Source organism: Ursus maritimus, unplaced genomic scaffold, assembly GCF_017311325.1.
Source record: "Ursus maritimus isolate PB19 unplaced genomic scaffold, ASM1731132v1 scaffold_2, whole genome shotgun sequence".
Lineage (NCBI taxonomy): Eukaryota > Metazoa > Chordata > Mammalia > Carnivora > Ursidae > Ursus > Ursus maritimus.
The window spans coordinates 36,231,959-36,241,358 of record NW_024424452.1 but is presented as its reverse complement, the minus strand read 5'-3'; the positions used below and the strand labels follow the sequence as shown (position 1 = coordinate 36,241,358).

Below are 9,400 nucleotides of genomic sequence, written 5' to 3'. Positions count from 1 at the left end.
TTGCTCTCTGTTCCTCTGTGCTCCACTGCTTTTCTACGTAAGATGTGTTTCTGTTGATCAGTGGACGACAGGGTAGTGGTTGCCTTTCGTTCTCCTGTGAGTGCAGTAAGCGATCGTTTGGTAACTACCCTTCTCATACCTTCTGCGAGTTGGCCTCAAAAAACACAGGACATAGGGCAGAAGCAGATTTGTCCTGATTGGTGTAGAGAGGAAGGTGACTGCCGCCTTGGACTAAGCGGTGGTAGTGGGGAGGAAGTGATGCAGGAAAGCAGGAGCAGGACGTTGCAGTTGAGGACTGAGGAGCCTCTATGGGGAACGTCTGCATAGCCAAGAACCAGCAGTGCAGTGTTGCACAACTCATGCTTGGAATGTGGACATCGGAAGAAGGAATTTCTGTAGCTTTGTCACAGGGAAGAGAGCAGGTTACCGAAAAGGCAACATAAAATCTATTTAGGCTTGGTTTATTTTTTGTTACAGATGCTATTTCAGAGAGCTTGTGAGAGCTCAAGCCTGAGCGGGGGAAGGGGCAGAGGGAGAAGCAGACGCCTGCTGAGCAGGGAGCTCGGTGTGGGGCTGGATCCCAGGACCCAGGGATCATGGCCTGAGCCGAAGGCAGACGCTTAACCTACTGAGCCACCCAGGCGCCCCTATTTAGGCTTGGATTAAAGATGAAGTGCAGCACACAACCTTAAGTTTAGCCTGAAACGTTAGTATTAAAGTTCTCAGAAATGTCTTTATAGTCACATGATTCTAGGACAAACCAGAAGGTGCATCATTTCAGGTGGTTCAGGTAACAGCCTGACAGTGGCTCCAGGCTTGGTTCTGAGAATTGGATCAGTGACCAGTGTAACCCCCAAATCCTTATCCCCTTTCTCTGCACTGTGGCACAGTGTGGGGACTGTGCCAGACCCAGAGTTCTCCCCACCGTTAAGCAGACTCCATGTGGACCCTCAAGCTGATCTTGAGAGCCTCTGCTGTCTTAGCTGGGGGGAAGGACAGGAGGAGAGCTTGGAACCAAGCTAAAAGTGCTAGGGTTGGGGCGCCTGGGTGGCTCAGTTGTTGAGTGTTTTCCTTTGGCTCAGGGCTTGATCCGAGAGTCCTGGGATCGAGCCCCACATCAGGCTCCTCCGCTGGGAGCCTGCTTCTTCCTCTCCCACTCCCCCTGCTTGTGTTCCCTCTCTCGCTGGCTGTCTCTCTGTTAAATAAATAAATAAAATCTCAAAAAAAAAAAAAAAGTGCTAGGGTTTATCAGCTTTTGGAACCATGAGAAGAGTGTTTCATTGCCCTGGAGAGCTTGAGAGCAAGAATGCTGAGCGGCCTTTTCGATCCAGCTGGACAGTTGGGATAACACAGAAGGTTTGAGTCACTCCACGGACAGGTGTTTACTGACCACCCTTTGCATTTCCTGGCTGGTTGCACTCTCGTGTAATGGGTCAAGGCTGCCTGTTACTTTGCTCTCTGGGTTTTACCCTCTGGTGCTTAGAGTGGATTCTTCGCTGAACGGCTCCCGTTGCTTCTGTGGGTTCTCGCCTGAATGGAGTCTCGAGTAGTCTCAGTGGAGGCTTTGTTCACACTTAGTGTTTCCAGGGTTGTTTCCACAATATACCTGGACTAAAGCGTATTGTGTTACTAAATCTTTTCCACACTTGTCACCTTTATCATGTCTTTCTTGTGTGGCTTCGGTGGGGAGCAGGGCCGGAGTCTCTTGAAGCGTCCGCCAGTGTGGCTTATGTGCAGCTTTTCCTTCGTGTGTGAATCCCCAGTAGACAGTGGTACTGGGCTATTGTGAAGTGCTTTCTGCAGTCCAGTGTCCATGAGGCTTTTCTCCTTGACCCACCCGACCCACCCACATCTGAGGACGCCTGCACTTCCCTTTAAAGCAGTCACCCCATTTCTCATGAGAGGGATCAAGCACACTTTCAGATTTAGCAAAAGTGTCAGAGGTGCTTCTCCCTTACACCACAGCAGGACGATGACTGTGGAGTTGCAGTGATCTTGACACATAAGCTTTATAGTATTTAAATACTTTGCACCTGTAAAGAAAAACTTAGAGAGCTTACTGTTGAATTTTTTAAGCAAATGATAGGTTTCAAATATAATTTTCACACTAAGCATTTTTCCATTAAGTTTATGAACAACTAAACAGTGTCAGAGCATTTGAAGAAAAAAAGTGAAGCATCTTTAATATTAATAAGGTAAAAGTAAAATGTGTTTAACTTTAGTAAAGTTTTCTTTAAAAATATTAGTAGCTTAAGAAGCAATAGTTCATGGAGGAGAGTGAGGAATGGGTTTTTAAAAATATTTCCTTCATCCTTTAGCTATGGTGGGGGAGCATTAGCCCTCGTTAAAGCTATTTATCATCCTTAAAGGAGAAGCTTGTATTGCCAATCTTATTCTTTCAATGAAGAGGCGCTTTTGCAATATTCAGTTCTATGATCTCTCTAAAACTCCCACATTTTAAAATCCAAACTTGCACAAGGGCTCTCTCTTCCTTTTACTTATGTACCAGTCATACCTGCTCTCGTCACTCTGAGCACTGTGTATATTTCCATCATACCATGTATCACCACTTAGAGTTATTTGGTTTGGTTACATGTTTTTGTCTCTCTTCCCCCATTAAAATGTAAGCATGAGGAGGGCAGGGGCTGTGTCTTGTGCAGCCTTGAGTCTTTATTGTCAAGCACAAGACTGACACATCATCATATGTAATAGACAGAAGAATGGAATATTACAAAGGTGAGAAACTGCCGTGGCCACCTCCACATTAACTTCAGTTACTCGGAGCATTCACTGGCTCAGTTATCTTCCTTCTTGAAGTATCAAGTGGTTCATTGATTGTGATGACCATGAGTCCTTGTTTTGCTCTTTACAGAAGAGGTGGAAAAAAGAGCATCAAGTCCTCTGAAGGATCACACAGAGTATTATTTGTGGGGGACCTATGAATATCCAAGGCTATCATTTTATCCACATGAATGCTCAAACTCAAAGCTCAAGGATCTTCCCCCTGGAATAGGAAAACTGGATTCCATGTACACTGCAGGAAAATCACCTCCATTCACGTTCTCTTCTGGGCACATCCCTGCAATGTCTGCTCTCCAGCGTTTGCGTTACTGGTAATAAGGGCCTTGAATGCTCACACAGACCTAGTGGTCTTGCAAGTACTCGGGCCTCTCCTGCTATGGAGGATGTAGGTAGAAGGATCTGGAAAGGACCTCAGAAATCTGTCCTGTCAGTAAGTCCCAAACTGGTACTCAGAAAACAAGTGTCTATGAGATGTGCAGAGATGTTCCATGAAAAAAGTATTCTTATCCAAGTAAATTTGGGGATGATGGGTTAGAATATAGTGAATGTTTTGCTATAGGAAGATTTCTCAGAGCATTTATGTTTAAATGTGTAGTGTGAAACTCAGGGTGGGGTAGTCAAAGTAGAGGAGCATAAGCACGCAGAATACCAGCCCTCTTGGACTGTGGAGGCCCTTGTGGTGGTGCTTTTGTGTGCAACACCCTCACCTAACAACTCTCAAGATTGTTTTTGGAACACCAGTTTTGGGAACACATACCTAGTTAATCCTTTCACCATTATTGAAACCTGGGAGAATAACTGATTTAGTAGGACAAAACTACTTCCCATGATATGTGACTCACAATTTATTATCCTTTTCTTCCATACCACACAGCTTCTCAGTTAGTGGTACAGGCATCATTATTACATAGCTTTGGAAGCTGAAGTTTCAGATCCCATGGCTACCTATTGCAGACAGTAGACTAGGACCTGTGCATCCTCCTTCTAGGAGATGACTTGGAGAATTCTCCTTTGCAAGGGCCCGGCAGAAGAATTCACTTCTCCGAAGTCAACATGAGCAATTGTGTTTGGGATCTTCTATAGCTATTAGAAGGTCCACTGTTTTAGCAAGAACAATATCAATAGCTTCCAACATCTGCCATGGCAAAGAGTACTTTGCAAATGGGATTGGATAATGGCACTTCAGTTTTACGGAAGCCATTGATACCAGGCTATGGTGAAGGATCAACCCAGTATAACAACTCTCAACTTAAAAGCTTGTCTTACAGGATCTCATTCATCTATGCTACTTGCCAGGAGGAGTGAAGAACAGTGATCATCGGTCCCATCTGAGAGAGCAGGTATATAAGACAAATGTCAGGAAGTGATTTTATTAAGTTGTGTTGAAGAAGATGCAGGGAGAAAGTTGAGGATTTCTGGTTCCTACTTCAGATACAGCAAGGTCCTTTGATTATGAGAGCTCCAGGAAGAAATCAAATTCTTGTCCCTGCAGTTGGGGAATAGGATTTAAGAATCAGGGCTCCTGGCTGACCATTATTATGCATTCTTCCCCTTTAGCTCTCTGAGACAGCCTGCTGGTTCTCCATTCCACCACCACCCTGACCACTCATATCAGCCCTCAGTATTTCAGAAGGAAGAGAAGGAGAGACTGGGGCAGTGACATCTAGGGAAATGCTCTCTTGATTAAATGTTGATCTCTTACCTGTCTCTCCAAGGGCTAAAATCCCTTATTAGGGATGGTGTCTTGTTCTCAGAAAGAAACCTGTTTTTTTTTTCTTGATAATCCTGTAGAGTTAACCAGAATGCTATGTCCTCCAAAATCATTTATTGTTCCTGTACACAGTCTGAGGCCTGGAAACAGCCCTTCCTCTAACCATTCTCAGGCTCAAAGGGGTCTGAGACTTGCAGGAGAGTAACAGGAACAGCTATGCCATTTTGCATTCCCATCAGCAATGAATGAAAGTTCTTTTTCCTCCACATCTTTGCTAGCAATTGTTATCAGTGGTTTTGGATTTTCACCATTCTGATAGTTGTATAGTGTTAAATTGTTTTAATTTGCAGTTCCCTAATGACATATGATGTGGAGCATCTTTTCATCTGTGAACCTTGTTTGGTGAGGTGCCTGTTGAGATCTTTGCCCATTTTTATTGGGTTGTTCATTTTCTCATTTTTGCATTTTAAGAGTTCTTCACATAATTTGTATAACAGTCCTTTATCAGATATGTCTTTTTTTTTTTTTTTTAAGTAAGCTCTACACCCAACGTGGGGCTTGAACTCACGATCCCAAGATCAAGAGTCGCATGTTCTGGGGCCCCTGGGTGGCTCAGTCAGTTAAGCATTTGACTCTTGATTTCAGCTCAGATCATGATCTCAGTATTGTGAGATTGAGCCCAGCGTCAGGCTCTGGGATGGTCATGGAGCCTGCTTAGGATTCCCTCTGTCCCTCTCCCTCTGCCCCTCCCCTTCCCCATCTAAAAAGAATGAGAGAGAATATCTCATGTTCTCCCGAGCCAGCCAGACACCCCTATCAGATGTCTTTTGCAAATTTTTTCTCCCACGCTGTATCTTGTCTTCTAATTGTTTGACAGTGTCTTTGCAGTGTAGAAGTTTTTAATCTTAATGAAGTCCAGCTTATCACTTATTTCTTTCATGAATTGTGTATTTTGTTATCTGAAAAGTCATCACCAAACCCAAGGTCATCTAGGTTTTCCCTTATGTTATCTTCCATGAGTTTTATTGTTTTGTATTTTATATTTAGGTTTAGAATCCATTGTTTTTAAGATTTTATTTGTCAGAGCACAAGCAAAGGGAGCGGCAGGCAGAGGAAGAAGCAGGCTCCCCGCTGAGCAAGGAGCCCCACGTGGGACTCAATTCCAGAACCCTGGAATCAGGACCTGAGCTGAAGGCAGGCACTTAACTGACTGAGCCACCCATGTGTCCCAGGTTTAGAATCCATTTTGAGTTAATTTTCTGAAGGCTGTAAAATCTGCACCTAGATTTCGTTTTTCTTTTTCTTCTTTCCTTTCTTCCTTTTTTTTTTTTTTTTGTATGTAGATGTCCTCTTTCAGTACCATTTGTTAAAAAGACAATCTATTCTTCATTTTATTGTCTTCACTCCTTTGTGAATAATCAGTTGGCCATATTTATGGAGTTTTTTTTCTGGGCTCTCTATTTTGTTCCATTGATCTATTTGTTTATTTTTTCACCATTACCACATTGTCTTGTAGATTGAGAGTAATTCACTGTTGGGTAATGACAGTCATCCAACTTTGTTCTTTCCATATTTTATTGGTTATTCTGGGTCTTTGGGCCATATGTATTTTAAAATAATTTCATTAGCACCCACAGAGTAACTTGCTGGGATTTTTATTGGGATTCCATTGAATCTACAGATCAAGTTGTGAAGAAATACCACTGGACAATACTGAGTCTTCCTATCCATGAACATGGAATATCTCTCCATTTATTATTTTTTATCTCTTTCATCTTGTAGTTGTCTTCATATATATATTTGTTTTTGGTATTTACAAGATGTACGAACCATATTATTTTACTAATGTAAATGGTATTTTGTTTTTAATTTCAAATTACAATTGTTTATTATTAGTGTATAGGAAAGTGATTGACTTTTGTATAGTAATCTTGTAACCTGCAACTTTGCTACAAATGCTTTATTAGTTCCAGGAGATTTTTGTTGTTGTTTTTTGGGGGTTTTACACATACATGATCATGTCATCTGTAAACACAGACCATTTTATTTATTCTTTCTCAATCTGTATACCTATTATTTCTTTTTTTTTTTTGTCTTATTGAATTACATAGGGCTTCCAGTATGATATTGAAGAGGAGTGGTGAGAGGGGATATTCTTACTGTGTTCCTGATCTTAATAGGAAAGCTTCTAGTTTCTCACAAGTAGGTACAATATTGGTTGTATGAAATTTTGGCAAGTTTTTTTAAATCGGGTTGAAGAAATTCCCCTGTGTTCCTAGTTTGCTGAATTTTTAAATCATGTATCAGTGTCGGACTTTGCTAAATGCTTTTTCTGCATCTACTGATATGATCATATGATTTTTATTCTTTAGCCTGTTGATGTGATGGATGACATTTTAATATATTTTTAAATATTGAACCAGCCTTGTATACCTGGAATAAGTCCCACTGTATAATTCTTTTTTAAAGATTTATTTATTTTAGAGAAAGACAGAGCACAGGGGGAAGGGGCAGAGAGTGAGAGAGAATCTAAGCAGACTCCATGCTGAGCATGGAGCCTGATGCAGGGCTCGATCTCATGAGCCTGAGATCATGACCTGAGCCAAAACCAAGAGTCAGACATTCAACCAACTGCACCACCCAGGCACCCTCACTATCTAGTTCTTATTATACATTGTTGGATTTGATTTAGTAGTATTTTATTGAGGATTTTTGAGTTGTTATTCTTGAGAGATACTGATTTGTAGGTATCTTTTTTTGTAATTTTTTTTTCTGGTTTTTGGTATTATGGTAATGCTTGCCTCATAGAATTCCTCACCACTATTCCCATCCTCTCTAGACACTGCTTATCCTTTCATTAAGGTCATCTTTCACCTCCACAGACTATCCAGGTCCCTGTTCTCTGACCATAGCTTTATATCTGTATTTCAGTTTTATAACATGTCTTTCAATGCCCTCTATTCTATTGTATTGGGAACTTTACATGTGGAGAGTTTAGCAGACATTTGTTGACTGCCTCTTAGCATCCATTTTCCCTTGCCTCTCTCCCAACAACACTGATTCCATTTTGAGATCTGTGAGCTTCCTGACCCTGATTTCTAGGAGTGAAGAATGTGACCTAACCTAAGTTAATAAAAGAGAATTCTACCTCCGTGGTTGGAAGATGGCTCAGTGTTAGGCATATGACCTTGAGCTCATCCCATCAGGACTTTTGTTGGAAATGCTAGAACAAATCCGGCTCTTGCTGGATGATACATGTAACCCAGTGGTTGTTAGCAGTTTTCCTGAAAGTAGGAGAAATGTGAGCCTTAGATTGAAACCAACCACCATAGAAGGCAGAGCAGAGTGATATATATTCAGTCCTGGTGACACCACTGAGCTGCAGGATCAAGCATCATCTGATACCTCGAACTGCCCTTGACTTTTTAGCTGCATGAATCTATAATTTCCCTTTACCGTTTAAGCCAGTGTACATTGGAGTTTCTGTTCTTTATAACTGAAAGAATCCTAATACATAGAGAAATAACTGATATATAGAGGTAGGAGATGAAGAATCCTTTTATATACACCTATTTGAAAGTTTCCATTATGGAAATTATTAAACATACATAAAAGTAGAGTAATATGATGAACCCCCGCGTAGGCTTCAACATTTTGCCAATCTTGTTTCATTTATCCCCTGCAGTTTTTTTGTTTTTATTCTGTTAGTTTTGTTAGAGTTTTTTGTTTAGAAGCATTTTAATTTTTTAATTTTATTTTTTTAATATTTTATTTATTTATTTGAGAAAGAGCACAAATAGGGGAGGGGCAGAGGGAGAAGCAGACTCCTGCTGAGCTGGGAGCCCAACGTGGAGCTTGATCCCAGGACCCTGGGATCATGACCTGAGCTGAAGGCAGATGCTTAACTAACTGAGCCACCCAGGCACCCCTATTTTTTATTATTTTTTAAAGTAATCTCTGCACCCAACGTGGGGCTCAAACTCACGACCCTGAGACGTAGAGTCACATGCTCTACTGACTGAGCCAGGCAGGTGCTGCTTGGAAGTATTTCAGAGGAAAGCTCAGACATTACAACATTTCACCCGTAAATAGTTTAGTTTATAAAAGATAAACAATTCTTGACAATCTCCATTCTAAACCATCTTTAAGAAAAAATTTCCCCTCAACAGAGGCCCTCTCTCCCACGGGAGGGAAGTTTAATTGAGAACATGGGAGCTGCTTTTCACTTGCTCTGAAGGCAACCAGAACTTGACTGACAGCTTCTCAAGATGTCCGTGTAACAGGACTCTCTGGGGTTCCTCCCTATGGTATTCAGTTATGAGAAAAACAGGCCACCCAAATGTATCATAATGAGGGTGGTCCTGGAGGGATGCTGGGAGCCTCTAACAATCAGCAGAGCAATTTGTTAATAAGGCAGAACTACATGATTAACTGCTATACTTTTAACAAGCCCCAAAGTGATTCATTCATTAAAAGTTCAGTGGCAAGAATTAATTGATAGTTTTCTGGAAACTAAAAAACAAAATAATAATAATTATTATTCTCTTATGTATTTGTATAGAACATTCTCCCACGAGGTAAAGTGCCCTCGTTTACCTACTTGCATTGGCTTTAAATTTTTGTTCTTGAAAAAAAGGTAATGTGTAAATGTTTTATACTAAAATTATAAGAATTTTGTGATAATTCACCCCCCTCAACATTCCTGCTTGATAATATTTATTTTTCATTAGCATTTGACCATCACATTTCAGTAACTGATAGGATGCAAAGTGACCTGGAAATTTATTTTTTTATTTTTTTTAAAAGATTTTATTTATTTATTAGAGAGAGACAGCCAGCGAGAGAGGGAACACAAGCAGGGGGAGTGGGAGAGGAAGAAGCAGGCTC

At 41.1% G+C, this 9,400-nt stretch overlaps 1 long non-coding RNA gene across 1 annotated transcript in view; it reads left to right on the top strand.

Annotated features, from left to right (window-relative positions):
- Positions 1 to 2,585: 2,585 nt before the first annotated feature.
- The window catches only part of LOC103668535, a 19,651-nt gene continuing 12,836 nt past the window's right edge, over positions 2,586 to 9,400 (top strand). Inside the window, exons 1-2 of the long non-coding RNA XR_570067.2 lie at positions 2,586 to 4,142; positions 6,625 to 6,715. This is a non-coding gene — a long non-coding RNA (uncharacterized LOC103668535). The remainder of the gene's footprint in view (positions 4,143 to 6,624; positions 6,716 to 9,400) is intronic.